Source organism: Protomyctophum parallelum (assembly GCF_964188405.1).
Source record: "Protomyctophum parallelum genome assembly, chromosome: 23".
NCBI lineage: Eukaryota > Metazoa > Chordata > Actinopteri > Myctophiformes > Myctophidae > Protomyctophum > Protomyctophum parallelum.
Genome location: NC_139715.1, coordinates 34,097,962 through 34,113,074, shown reverse-complemented (window position 1 = coordinate 34,113,074; position 15,113 = coordinate 34,097,962).

Below are 15,113 nucleotides of genomic sequence, written 5' to 3'. Positions count from 1 at the left end.
TCACTGTTCAGATGCAAATAATAACATAAAAATAAAATGTATGATAGGCTATTTCATATACCGGTAATATCTAGGGATGCACCGAAAGGGAAATTCTTGGCCGAAACCGAATACCGAATATAGGAAACAGTTGGCCGAAAACCGAATACCGAATAGCCGAATGCATATTTGTTGTAAAGCTACTGATTATGGCAAAAGACATGATTATGGCAAAACCTAACTTAAATAATAAACACTTATGCGTCCATTAAAAAACATATAATTAATTGGAGGCTTTGTGATTAATCTCAATTAATCACATTTTAATCGCATATCAATAGGCCTATTTTACCTGAACAGTGAGCTTTTTTTCCTACATAAGCATAGGCAATAAAACAAGTAGTAATAATAATAGTGATAATATTATTTATATAATGCTTCTCTGAGTACTTAAAGACACTTTTCAAGGAGAACATGAGAAAACAAATAAAAACTAAGACTATGGAATAAAATAAATTAAAGTGGAATGAGATAGCAATATTCCAGTGGTGGGTTTGAATTTATAGGTGGTGGCATGTCTCTGAATTTTGGGAAGTGCATTTTGACAGGTCTGCCTGCTGTGGACAGTGAAACCCTGAGCATTAAACACAGGCAGACGCAACGATAGTCTATCATTCATTGTTAAAGCTCCAAATGATATTCCCATTCGTCTGTGTCTGCCCGTGTAAACGCAGCAGCGAGTGTGAGGGGTTGGGGAACGGATGGAAAGTACATAGTGTTATTAAGGCGGACTCCTTCTAACTATATGGAAGAAACTAACGTTAGCTCCCATGCTAGCTAGCTAATTTCCTGGAGCCAAGCGGTGAGGGGGAATCCGCGGAGGCCACCGCATCCCTCGCTCGACCGGAATAGCACTGACGACCGCAACGGGGCATACACCGCTTCTCTCCGATACAAGAACAATCACGTCTACGTTGGAACTCGCCACTTCGCCCATGGAATCACCGCGGTCCCGAAAGCTCCCCGAATCGCACCTCAACCCCCCGAACTGGGAGCAAACAGCGTCGACCCAGACCCATACCACCAAGCACCTCTAACACACAACCCCCCCCCCGCTCCACTCCTGGTCCAGGAAAAGTGACCACCACCTGGGGCCGGGATCCACCGTTGCCGCCCCCCCCCACGATCAACTCAGCTGTGCCAACTGCATACACAACGAGATCAGAAGCATCATCAATCTCGACAAATGCAGGTGTGTCAACAAATGAATACTTAACCCATTCTGACCTGAGATCAGATTCATACGAGGTTTCCGCCGGACACACACTGGTCTGATGAACCCATTCTGACCTGAGATCAGATTCTAAAAATGTCAGTCGCTCTTCGATTTTTCAAAAATAGCAGACCTACAAGCTCGTATCGCGCCACTCGGTGGCGCGATATGAGCTTGTAGATCTGCTATTTTTAAATAGCTAAAGCATAACATGATGCTAACACCAAAATGGGTGCCCGGTCAGAATGGGTTAACCAGATCTGAAGCATCAATCAACACCACTGACAGTAGCACATCCACTCCCACGGAATATATTCTCCTCGGAGACAGCGCATTATTCGTGGTATTCGGATCTCAAAATGCAAAACGCACTCTGTCTCGGGGGCAAAAATCACCGATCTGATCGAACATATCCCAAATATTATACAACGACACCCAACTGCTCACACTGTGATTTTGCACTGCGGGACCAACGACATTGGCTCAAAACAGTCTGAAAAACAACATAAAGACTTTATAGCCATAGCAGAGGCTCTACATAAGCTGAAAAAGAAATGTATTTTTTCTGGCCTATTACCTAGGCTTAACCCGAACTCTGAAACCTTCAGCCGTATCTATGCAAGTGATGACAGGTTAGCTCAATTTTGTGCAGCAGATGGTCACGGGTATATTGCTAACTTTGATACATTCTGGAAAGTCCAACGCCTATACAGGGACAACGTACATCTAAGCAAGGAAGGTCTACAAGCCCTGCAGGCCACAAACATCTCCAGCCATCTCACTGACCCCAACCATTGACGCCAGCCAAACAGATATACAGTGATACCCATGCCCATACAGGTTATGATTAAGCATAGACCCACCACAACATCATCACGAACAGCTATTAAAAGCAATCTGATCCACATCAAGTGTCAGAAGCCAACTATTAGTAACGCAGAGAAATAAATCACAAAAATGGCTTTATGGAATGTCAGAGCATTCACAAACAAGTCTCACTTTATCACTACATTTATTACTAGTCAGAAAATAGATGTCATGCTCATAACTGAATCCTCCCTAGGAACAAATAGAACAGCCCTTATAGAGGCGTGCCCCCCTGGATATAACAAATAGAACAGCCCTTATAGAGGCGTGCCCCCCTGGATATAACAAATAGAACAGCCCTTATAGAGGCGTGCCCCCCTGGATATAACACACATAATAAGGAGAGACAAACTCATACAGGAGGAGGAATTGCCATTATCTCTACAGATCATATTATATGCACTGAGACTGACCTGGGTAAATTCAACTCATTTGAATATTTAGCCCTTATAGTTAGAGCTGAGATACCATCACTGATTTTAACAATCTATAGACCTCCCAAAAACCTACATATATTTCTCTCAGAATTCCCACAGCTGCTGGCCATCATAAACACCAAATATCATAATGTAATATTAAATGGAGATTTTAATATACACATCAATAATGAGGCAGACTCAAAAGCTAGAGAATTTACAAATCTTCTGGAAGGATTTGACCTCACCCAACATATCACTGGACCCACCCATCGACTTGGCAACGCGTTAGATCTAATCATTTCAAAGGGCATACAAATAGAAAATATCTCAATATCAGAAAATCCACTATCCGACCATCATTGCATATTTTTTGATTGTGTGCTACCAACAGTTAGGATCGCAGAGGAACCCATAATTAAAAAGAGAAGCAGCAGAACTCAAATTTGCTGATATTATGAACTTGATGTGCCCCTCCACCGAGGATGGACGACTGGAGGACATGATACATGATTTCAACGATAAACTAAGCTGCACGCTTAACACAGTGGCCCCACTTAACACAGTGGCCCCACTTAAAGATAAACAGAAAACGCAAAAGAAAAAAAACACCGTGGAAAAATGATCACATTCACGAACTAAAGAGAGCATGTAGAACAGCAGAAAGGAGATGGAGAAAAACTAAACTGGAAATTCACAAAAATATTTTTAAAGAAACTATGATTACAAACAATAACGGTATAGGAGATGCTAGAAGAACATAATTCTCAAAGATCATTTCAGACAATAAAAATAATTCTAGGGTTCTTTTTAACACCATAGACAACCTACTTAACCCCCGCCCCACCTCAGAACCGTCATCCTCCCCATAGTGCGGCAGATAAGCTCATCATATGGAAGGTATTGTGCATTTTATGACTAAAGCATGAAACTTTCTACAGTGTTTCTATATACTATGACGTTTGTTTTCAGACGTGGAACCACTTCTGAGTTGATGTCTGTAACTCGTTAGAGGCTGTACACATATCGGGTTGTCAAAAACATGCATTTTTCTCTTTTTTGCAGGCACAAAGACAGTATATCAATAAGAAGAGTTCTGGAACCCACTAGCCATCATCAAATAGCTTTAATAGGTTAAATTAACAGTAGAAGATATGTCAATTGGGTTTCATGGGTCATTAGGTCACACAAACACCTCACATAAACACAGACACAAAAATCGGATTTTCAACCATTTGTGTTCAATTGGATTGAGCATTTGACATCTCTTCTTTTATGACTAAAGCATGAAACGTTCTACAGTGTTTCTATATACTATGAAGTTTGTTTTCAGACGTGGAACAACTTCTGAGTTGATGTCTGTAACTCGTTAGAGGCTGTACACATATCGGGTTGTCAAAAACATGCATTTTTCCCTTTTTTGCAGGCACAAAGACAGTATATCAATAAGAAGAGTTCTGGAACCCACTGTCATCATCAAATTGCTTTAGTAGGTTAAACTAACAGTAGAAGATATGTCAATTGGGTTTCATGGGTCATTAGGTCACACAAACACCTCACATAAACACAGACACAAAAATCGGATTTTCAACCATTTGTGTTCAATTGGATTGAGCATTTGACAGCTCTTCTTAACATATCCTATTTGCAGTAAAGAGTGTCTACCATGCAATGACATTATTAGAGAGGCCTAACAGTCTCCTGAGCATGAACAAAGGGCAGTACACTTGAGGGCAGACTTTTTGCACTTGCATCGCTTCGTGCACCCTTTCTTACATCCACAATGTATCAGTTCATAGCAGCTCTGTGAGGCTTCTGGAAGGGTGGTCCACAGTGGCTGCCATCCCAATTCTTCTTTCACCCAGCCCCAATCAGAAGGGCTAGGCTGGATGAAGGGAATGGCATAGAAGCCACATTGATGACCAACAGGGCACATTGGCACAAGTCCTGTCGAGTAAGATACAATCAAACCAAATTGCAGCGACGGCGGAAGTCTCTTTTGGCCTTGGTGAACTTGATCCTGGATGGGGCCAACATCAAACACCAGACTCAGCTTCTGGAAAAAGGAACTTCTACCGCTGCTCTTTCAATCTCACAGCTGTTGGTTTTCAGTGTCAAACATACACGAGCAGAAAAGTCATCAGGTACAGTACGTCACAACCGTAACCGTGAAACTCCACTTCCTCTGTATGTGGCAATGAAAGTCCATGCTGTCACACGCAATAGAGGGCTAATTGACACTCTCTTCAGTCTGGGTATGTGTGTGGCATATGATCGCCTGCTGCAGGTGTCAGCTGACATTGCCAATGGAGTCAGCCAGCGTTTCATAACCGTGAAACTCCACTTCCTCTGTATGTGGCAATGAAGGTCCATGCTGTCACACGCAATAGAGGGTTATTGCGTGTGCTGCTCTGATGAGGTCCATTGAATGTCTTATCATGGCAGCAGAGTGTGCGTTGTCCAGGAATAAAGGCAATAGTGCATTGATGGCTGCAGGGGGGATTACTGTCTGCTGGATGTGAGCATGCTAGGCAGACCATGACACCCAGGTTGCCTGGTTGGTTTCTGGATCATCCAAGGCTGCCTTCACAGTTCTCAACCACCCATCTTCTCTTGTTCTTGCTATCAAGACTTTTAAAGGGCCTTTTACTGGAGGGGCTCTGAAGGTCTTTGTCTCCGAGCAACTGGTGGCACATTGGTGTAGGCTTGTGGCAGTGGCATGAATGACCTAGTGGATAGAGTGGACTGGTTAATCACAAGCACACCACGGTCAGAGCCTACACTTTCATGTGTAGGGTGCTGCATCAAGGAGATCCCAGTGCCATGAAAGGAGTCCTTTGCTGTTCCAGAGCTCGGATTGTGGTCAATATTGTCCTCCGCAGCTGTTGTGAAGAGTCCATTGCGCATTTCTTGCGGGCACAACATCTTCTGCCATGAAACGCTGGCAGACTCCATTGGCAATGTCAGCTGACACCTGCAGCAGGCAATCATATGCCACACACATACCCAGACTGAAGAGAGTGTCAATTAGCCCTCTATTGTGTATGACAGCATGGACTTTCATTGCCACATACAGAGGAAGTGGAGTTTCACGGTTACGGTTGTGACGTACTGTACCTGATGACTTTTCTGCTTGTGTATGTTTGACACTGTTGAAAACCAACATCTGTGAGATTGAAAGAGCAGCCGTAGAAGTTCCTTTTTCCAGAAGCTGAGTCTGGTGTTTGATGTTGGCCCCATCCAGGATCATGTTCACCAAAGCCAAAAGAGATGTAGGTACAGACTCCTTCTGACAGTTAGGATGGAATGAGCCATCAAAGTTTAACTTCTTGGAAAACATCTCTCTCCGTACCACTTGTGCTGCTCTCACTAAATGCATGGCATCACGGTAGTGATCACAGGCCTTCTTGAGAGCATCTCCGATATCATCCTGAAATGTTAATAGTGTGTCCCTTCCTTGTGTACAAGCCGTTAAATGGTAACTGAGACATAAGCCGGAGACATAAGCCGGTTCTTCAGTCTGGTTGTGTGGACACGATAATCTACTGTAGCACCGAGCTGTTTAAGTCGTTCTTGGTACAGTTTACCCAGGTTTGCCAGTTTGAATACTGGGGCGCAGTCATCACCTTATACTTTCCTCCATAAAGGCCAATAACTCTGCGAAAGCAATACCATGCACCCGAGTCTCTTCCTCATGTCCATCCTTTGAATGAGCCTGTCTTGATTTGTTGTAGAGCATCCGGAGGCAGTTTCGATGATACTTTGCCTCGAGGGCTATCATGTCCCCAGGTGCAAGTTAGCCTAGTAACTCAGTGTCTTCCGTTTCCAAAGCAGCTTGTCTAACATTGAAGTCCAACTGTTTTGTTGAAGCCTCATGTACGTAGCACTTTTCTGAGTTTTCTTCTTTTTTTTTAGAGCCTGCTAACTTGTTGCAGAAGAAGCACACCCTGTCCTTAGTACAGACATGGCTGTCAGTGTCAGTAGACCGAGTGTGAACTTTGGGTACTACAGACTGTTTCACCTCTTCTGGCGACTTCCACCGTCGCTGCAGTTTGGTTTGATTGTATCTTACTCGACAGGACTTGTGCCAATGTGCCCTGTTGGTCATCAATGTGGCTTCTATGCCATTCCCTTCATCCAGCCTAGCCCTTCTGATTGGGGTGAAAGAAGAATTGGGATGGCAGCCACTGTGGACCACCCTTCCAGAAGCCTCACAGAGCTGCTATGAACTGATACATTGTGGATGTAAGAAAGGGTGCACGAAGCGATGCAAGTGCAAAAAGTCTGCCCTTTGTTCATGCTCAGGAGACTGTTAGGCCTCTCTAATAATGTCATTGCATGGTAGACACTCTTTACTGCAAATAGGATATGTTAAGAAGAGATGTCAAATGCTCAATCCAATTGAACACAAATGGTTGAAAATCTGATTTGTGTCTGTGTTTATGTGAGGTGTTTGTGTGACCTAATGACCCATGAAACCCAATTGACATATCTTCTACTGTTAGTTTAACCTACTAAAGCAATTTGATGATGACTAGTGGGTTCCAGAACTCTTCTTATTGATATACTGTCTTTGTGCCTGCAAAAAAGGGAAAAATGCATGTTTTTGACAAACCGATACGTGTACAGACTCTAACGAGTTACAGACATCAACTCAGAAGTGGTTCCACGTCTGAAAACAAACTTCATAGTATATAGAAACACTGTAGAAAGTTTCATGCTTTAGTCATAAAAGAAGAGATGTCAAATGCTCAATCCAATTGAACACAAATGGTTGAAAATCCGATTTTTGTGTCTGTGTTTATGTGAGGTGTTTGTGTGACCTAATGCCCCATTAAACCCAATTGACATATCTTCTACTGTTAATTTAACCTATTAAAGCAATTTGATAATGACTAGTGGGTTCCAGAACTCTTCTTATTGATATACTGTCTTTGTGCCTGCAAAAAAGGGAAAAATGCATGTTTTTGACAACCCGATATGTGTACAGTATGTGTACAGCCTCTAACGACTTACAGCCATCAACTCAGAAGTGGTTCCACGTCTGAAAACAAACCTTTAGGTGTGTAGATGATATGCTGAAAGTTTCATGCTTTAGTCATAAAATGCACAATAGGTTTGCTTATCTGCCGTACTACCACAGAAATGTGAGGAGTTTGCAATAAAATAACATCCATAAGGAACAATATAGCGTCATCAATTAGGGATCACTCCAGCACACAGACAGTCAGACATAACACCATGAACAGCATATCAATAGAGGAACTCAACAAGATCGTTAGCAAAATCAAACCATCATCATACATTTTTGACCCAATCCCTGCCACTCTTTTTAAGAATGTTTTTAACAGTATCTCATCCATAGTCCTGCAGATAATAAACACATCCCTAGCAACAGGAGTCTGTGCAGAGGTACTCAAAACAGCCATCATAAAACCACTACTGAAAAAGCCCAACTTGGAGAACTACAGACCCATATCAAACCTCCCATTCCTGAGCAGAATCCTTGAAAAAACAGTATTTCTACAATTAAATCAATTTATCACAGATAACAATATCCTAGACCCTCTTCAATCCGGATTTAGGGCAAATCACAGCACAGAAACAGCACTGACAAAAATAGTCAGTGACCTCAGGGTCAACATGGATGCTGGGAAGGTGTCGGTGCTAGTCCTCCTGGATTTAAGCGCGGCATTTGACCTGGTAGACCACAATATTTTACTCCACCGTCTTCAACATATTGTTGGTCTAAATGGGAAAGTCCTAAACTGGATACGAACCTACATCACAGGGAGACAATTCTGTGTTCGCCTGGGAGACAGTGTATCTGGCAAACATGCTGTCCCCTTTGGTGTAGCTCAAGGGAGTAACCTTGCTCCCCTATTGTTCTCTCTCTACATGCTCCCTCTAGGAGACACCATTAGAAAGCACAACGTCAATTATCACTCATACGCAGATGACACACAATTATACATTTCCATAGAACCTCACAACACAGATGCAGTAAACCACCTCACCGCCTGCCTCAGGGATATAACCGACTGGATGAGCGCAAACCTATTAAAACTAAACGGAAATAAAACAGAGGTGCTACTGGTAGGCCCTAAGCTAAAAAGAGATCAGGTGATGAACTCTCTAGGACATCTAGCCGCGTGGGTTAAACCAAGTAACCAAGTAACCAGCATCGGAGTAATAAGAGATTCAGACCTCAACTTCACATCCCACATCAACAAAATAACCAAAATTGCATTTTTTCATCTCAGAAATATAGCCAAGATACGACCCTTCCTAACACAACCAGATGCTGAAAAAAATCATCCACGCTTTTGTCACCAGCCGCCTAGATTACTGCAACGCTCTATTCACAGGATTACCAAAAATGGCCTTAAACAGACTACAACTCATACAAAACTCTGCTGCTAGATTATTAACAAAAACAAAGAAAAGAGAACACATCACACCAGTATTACACACCCTCCACTGGCTTCCAGTCTCGCGAGCGGGGTTGAGGCGTATTGGAGGGTAATCCCTCCTGGACGCTATTGGCGAAACACCTAAGTTAAGGGGTCCCCCCCATGTAGCCCACCCTGACCACTACTCATTGGTCAGGGGCATTACAGTCACATCTAGCTTGGTGACTCCCTCAATGACCCCATGAGGTCAAAGAGAATTACATGTGTATTCCATGTGAATAACACAGTTATGCAGTGTGATGTGTTGTGAGCTTGCAGATCACTTGTTTGGTGTAGATTCATTTTCAAATTGGCATGTGTACGGAAAGGAAATACAAAGGAAAGGAAAATGCAATGTGATTTGCTTTTGCTTCATCTCTAGGTGTGCTCATTCTATGACCAAATGAAAAAGCAAATAGCATTGCATCATCATTTTCAAATAGTAGGCCTACACACGCCAATTTGAAAATGTAAATGCTATGTCAGGGGTCCTCAGCTAGAAATGATGAAGGTCCACAAATATGTTTTTGAATAAGACCGAGGTCCGGTCCCATGCGCGGCGTCCATCGGAGAGCGGGGCTCTATGCCCGTTTAGTATGGTCAAGCCAAGCTTATACAAATCAGATCCCCTTCCAACCAACCAATAATGGGGTGCAGAGTGCAGGCCCGGAGTGGAACTCCAAATCCAAATCACACTTTGGGGGCCCTTGGGGGACATTTTGGGGGCCTTTGCAGCAATTTGACATGAGAAATGTACCATCTGATGTTATTTATATTATTAACTTCTTCCCTCCATTAACATAAGACACACAATGTAGTTGTGCTGCAGCAACACTGCCTGAATTGAATTGAAATTGACTGTGGCTGACCTGAGCTTTTTTTTTTTTTTTTTTGCCTAGGGTCCGCAGAGAGGTGGTCCGCGGTCCGGTCGTGGACCGTGGTCCGCCAGTTGAGTACCCCTGTGCTATGTTATTTGCTTTTGCTTTTTCATTCTGTCATAGAATGACCACACCTGGAGATGAAATGTAAATGCTATTGCATTATATTTTCACTTAACTCATTCTGACCTGAGATCAGATTCATACGAGGTTTCCGCCGGACACACACTGGTCTGATGAACCCATTCTGACCTGAGATCAGATTCTAAAAATGTCAGTCGTTCTTCGATTTCTTCAAAAATAGCAGACCTACAAGCTCGTATCGCGCCACTCGGTGGCGCGATATGAGCTTGTAGATCTGCTATTTTTCAATAGCTAAAGCATAACATGATGCTGACACCAAAATGGGTGCCCGGCCAGAATGGGTTAAATGCGTTCATTATCTGAAGGTTAAAAAGCATTCTCTTATTTCAATTGACTTTTCATATTTGCCATTTCATTTGAATTGTGGCAATATTGTGAAAATAGCCAATCTACAAGCTCGTTGTGAACTTGTAGATCGGCTATTTTCACAATTGTTGATTTAATAATCTGGCCAACCAGTTTTTTTATAGCATGGTTTGCTGATTACTTTTGAATGTTTTGACGCAGTAATGGTATTTTTTCTTTTAGAGCCTTTGAGGTATTATAAAAGTCTTAAAAGTCCTTAAATTGTCACTGACAGTGAAGTGACACCGCCAAATCATGTGGGGACCCACATGTTGAGAACGAATTATTTATTGGGGACATCGTAGGGTGACCAGATCCAAACTGTTCATTTGAGGGACAGAAGTATCACGTGTGTGGGATAAGTGGGACGGGGACCCCGTCCCACTTATCCCACACAAGCCATACTGGAGTACCGGGTTAGCAACTTATTACATGAGTTGCTATTAATAGCCTTGATGTCTATTTGACCATAGGCCCAATATTGGCTATCATAAAAATCATGCTATATTTTATGCTATTTTAACATGCTTAAAACACTTGCAGGGAGAGACAATGAGAGAGCAGAAGGCCAACTATTATGGGACTAACTTGCATTTGAACATTAATGCAGCGCTCGCCCACACACACACACACACACACACACACACACACACACACACACACACACACACACACACACACACACACACACACACACACACACACACACACACACACACACACACACACACACACACACACACACACACACACACACACACACACACACACACACACACACACACACACACACACACACACACACTGACACAATACAGATTCTGACAGAAAAAAGGAGGGGACGAGTTGACTCTCGCATGAAGTCTCATCATCGCATGCTTTGTCATAACTTTGCGTGACGGCGGCGGCGATTAAGCATGGTTAAAATAAACAGATCTACAAGCTTACATCGTGTACCATACGGTACATACCATTCCGTGTCGACAACTTGTACATCTGTTATGCTGCGCTGCGCAAACAATAAAAGTGACTGGTTATTAAATTAGCTCTATTCTGTTTAAATGTTACTAATATTAAAATGTATGGTGATATATACTATTATATTATTATACTATTATGGGTGAAATTATATCAATGAAAATAAACAGGCTAAATACATACCAAAAACAATATATAGTATTTAATGCTATAAAAACATGAATAGATTAGGCTCCGTCTTTATACTAATAGCATTAATAGCATACAATTCATATTACCATAATTGGTTAGTATAGATTTAAATATAGGGGGGCTCAATAACCATGGAAACTAAAGGGATGGAGGGTAGAGGAATGGAGTTAATCAATGATAATATTTTATTTGTGGATATTAATATATATTTCCCCTCAATATCTTAGTTTTACCAACATTGTTAATGTGAAATAGTTTAAAATATGCTTATTTATTTAAATTGTGATAATTGCTATAGCTATTGGATGTCTGATGGTACCAGACAGACGGGGCACGTAAAGAGGAAATGATGCCCGGGTAGAAGGCTTCATGACTGGGTTGACTGGGCGGAGTGACTGGTGTTGACATCGCGATCGTCAGACTCTGCCAAAACGGAACAGTTACCCTTTAAAAAAACACCTCATTCAGTTTCATTGTAACTGAGACTTTCGATCATAATTCATCATTTTTTAATACCGTATTTAGCTATAACGAGCGCAAACGTTCGATGCTAATTGACAGTGCTAGTATGCTACTACCACCATAGAGCGCAGGGGAAACAATGGCTGCTACTCTCAGCCGCAGGAGGAGATTAGACCCCATACCTCCCAGAGAAAATCCCATGGCCTGGAAGGACGATCGGCCTGGCTCGGCCAATGATTGAACGACTCATTAGAATACAAGTTGGATTAGAATACAAGTTGGAATGATGGACAGGGGCCGAGGCAATCCGCTGCGGGGGAGCCCCGGGGCCAGCCAATCACGGGACGGGGCGTCTACCTAGTCAACTTAGAAATCTCCCTCCCTAGCTCCCGCTCCATAGAATAGATTTTAAGGTACTACTTATAGTTTACAAAGCACTCAACAGCCAAGGCCCTGCATACATAAACAGATTTATTACCGTCATACACTCCATCTAGAACACTAAGATCCTCACAGCAGGTTTACCTAATTAACACAAAAGAAAAAAAGAAACCACGAAGAAAATAGGAGAGGCAGCATTCTCGTTTTACGACACCAAAATTATGAATACAATTCCTCAGGAAATCAGAGAGGCCAACTAACTCCACCAACATATTCAAACTAAAAACACACCTCTTCAGATTAGCCTTCGATCTCCACCCTGCCGTAGCACTTATTGAGGCTTCCCATCATGTATTTTATTATTATTCTATATATTTTTTTTCTCTTAACAAATATCTTAAATGCTGGACCTTCTCATGCCTATTTTTATCTCAACGTCTGATGTCATGCACATTCACTGTCTTGTCTTGTATTATGTGTGACGTAACCTATATGACCTATCTGTAAAGCACTTGATTGTATATCCTGCCTGTGAAGCACTTTGAACTGCAACCCTGTATGAAAGGTGCTATATAAATAAAGCTTATTATTATATTATTAACTTTACCTCTGATCATCAATTGGCTCAGAGCCTCAATGATTTATATACTAGATTCGATGTCCATGACTTCAGCAGTAACCATTGCGTGTTAAGGACAGTCTGCAGTCAGCCCCCCCTTTAAAACCCTTTAAATGCTGTAAGCCTGGCGAAAGTCCCGGCCAGACAATATTGGGGGTCACCTGATAAAGACTTCCGCTGAACAACTAGGCCCTATCTTTTATTATATATTTAATCTCTCTCTTTCCAGCAGAAGGTGCCATCCCTCTGGAAACAGTCCACCATAGTTCCGGTGGCCAAGAGCAATAGCCCCAAACGCTCAATGATTTCAGGCCTGTTGCTCTAACTTCCCTGATCATGAAACTCATCATTCGAAAAAAAAAAATCATTTGAAAAACTAATCAAGTCCGAGCTCGTGGCAAACACTGAGCGCCTACTGGACCCCCTCCAGTCTGCGTATAGGGCTGGAAGGGGTGTTCAAGATGCACTTGCCACCTTATTGAATCTCCTGCACCAACACCTTGAGCGCTTGTTAACCCATTCTGACCTGAGATCAGATTCATTCATACGAGGGTTTCCACTGACACACACTGGTCTGTTGAACCATTCTGACCTGAGATCAGATTCTAAAAATGTCAGTCGCTCTTCGATTTAAAAAAAATAGCGAACCTACAAGCTCGTATCGCGCCACTCGGTGGCGCGATACGAGCTTGTAGTTCTTGGAATATTTGGACAGAAAGTAGCTCATAACATGTCTACGGGGGATTCTTATGAAAAACAAGCTCGGCAGATTGAAAGAGGATAATTCAAGCTTGGACTGCAGCTGCAATGTTGGTGAGTTTAACGTCATTTAAGACAAGCAGATCGCAAACCAAAAAGATGAATAGGAAGTGGATGGAGGTTGTTGCAACTCTAGATTCAACCCATTGTAAAAAAAATCTAGAGTTGCAAATTGCGGCTAAGAGAACCCTGGACTCAAGACAGAAAAACGGATACCAACACTGTGTGTGTGTGTGTGTGTGTATTGCAATTCCTTACTATACTGTACTCATTTTCAAAATGCCAAACTCTATGTAATACGAGTGCCATGAATAATTTAAATAAAGCATATTTAAAAAAGGAAAGCAGAACATGGGTTTAAAATCATTTAGAAACTTAATTGTTGTATTAAATATTGTAGGGTGCATTTTGTGTTGCTATTTTTTGTATATTCCTCAGGTATACCCACACACACACTTTCTCCCACAATAAGAATAAGGACACACGCTATATTGCAACCAATGTAGGGCTGTGACGATTACACGTTTATGATTAATCGGATGCTTGGACATGCATGAACACACGCGTCACGCATCACTATAACATGTCCTACACATACATGAACACACGCGTCACTATAACATGTCCTACACATACATGAACACACGCGTCACTATAACATGTCCTACACATACATGAACACACGCGTCACAATAACATGTCCTACACATACATGAACACACGCGTCACTATAACATGTCCTACACATACATGAACACACGCATCACTATAACATGTCCTACACATACATGAACACACGCGTCACGCGTCACTATAACATGTCCTACACATACATGAACACACGCGTCACTATAACATGTCTACACATACATGAACACACGCATCACTATACATGTCCTACACATACATGAACACACGCGTCACTATAACATGTCCTACACATACATGAACACACGCGTCACTATAACATGTCCTACACATACATGAACACACGCATCACTATAACATGTCCTACACATACATGAACACACGCATCACTATAACATGTCCTACACATACATGAACACACGCGTCACGCGTCACTATAACATGTCCTACACATACATGAACACGCATCACTATAACATGTCCTACACATACATGAACACACGCATCACTATAACATGTCCTACACATACATGAACACACGCATCACTATAACATGTCCTACACATACATGAACACACGCATCACTATAACATGTCCTACACACACATGAACACACGCGTCACTATAACATGTCCTACACATACATGAACACACGCATCACTATAACATGTCCTACACACACATGAACACACGCGTCACGCGTCACTATAACATGTCCTA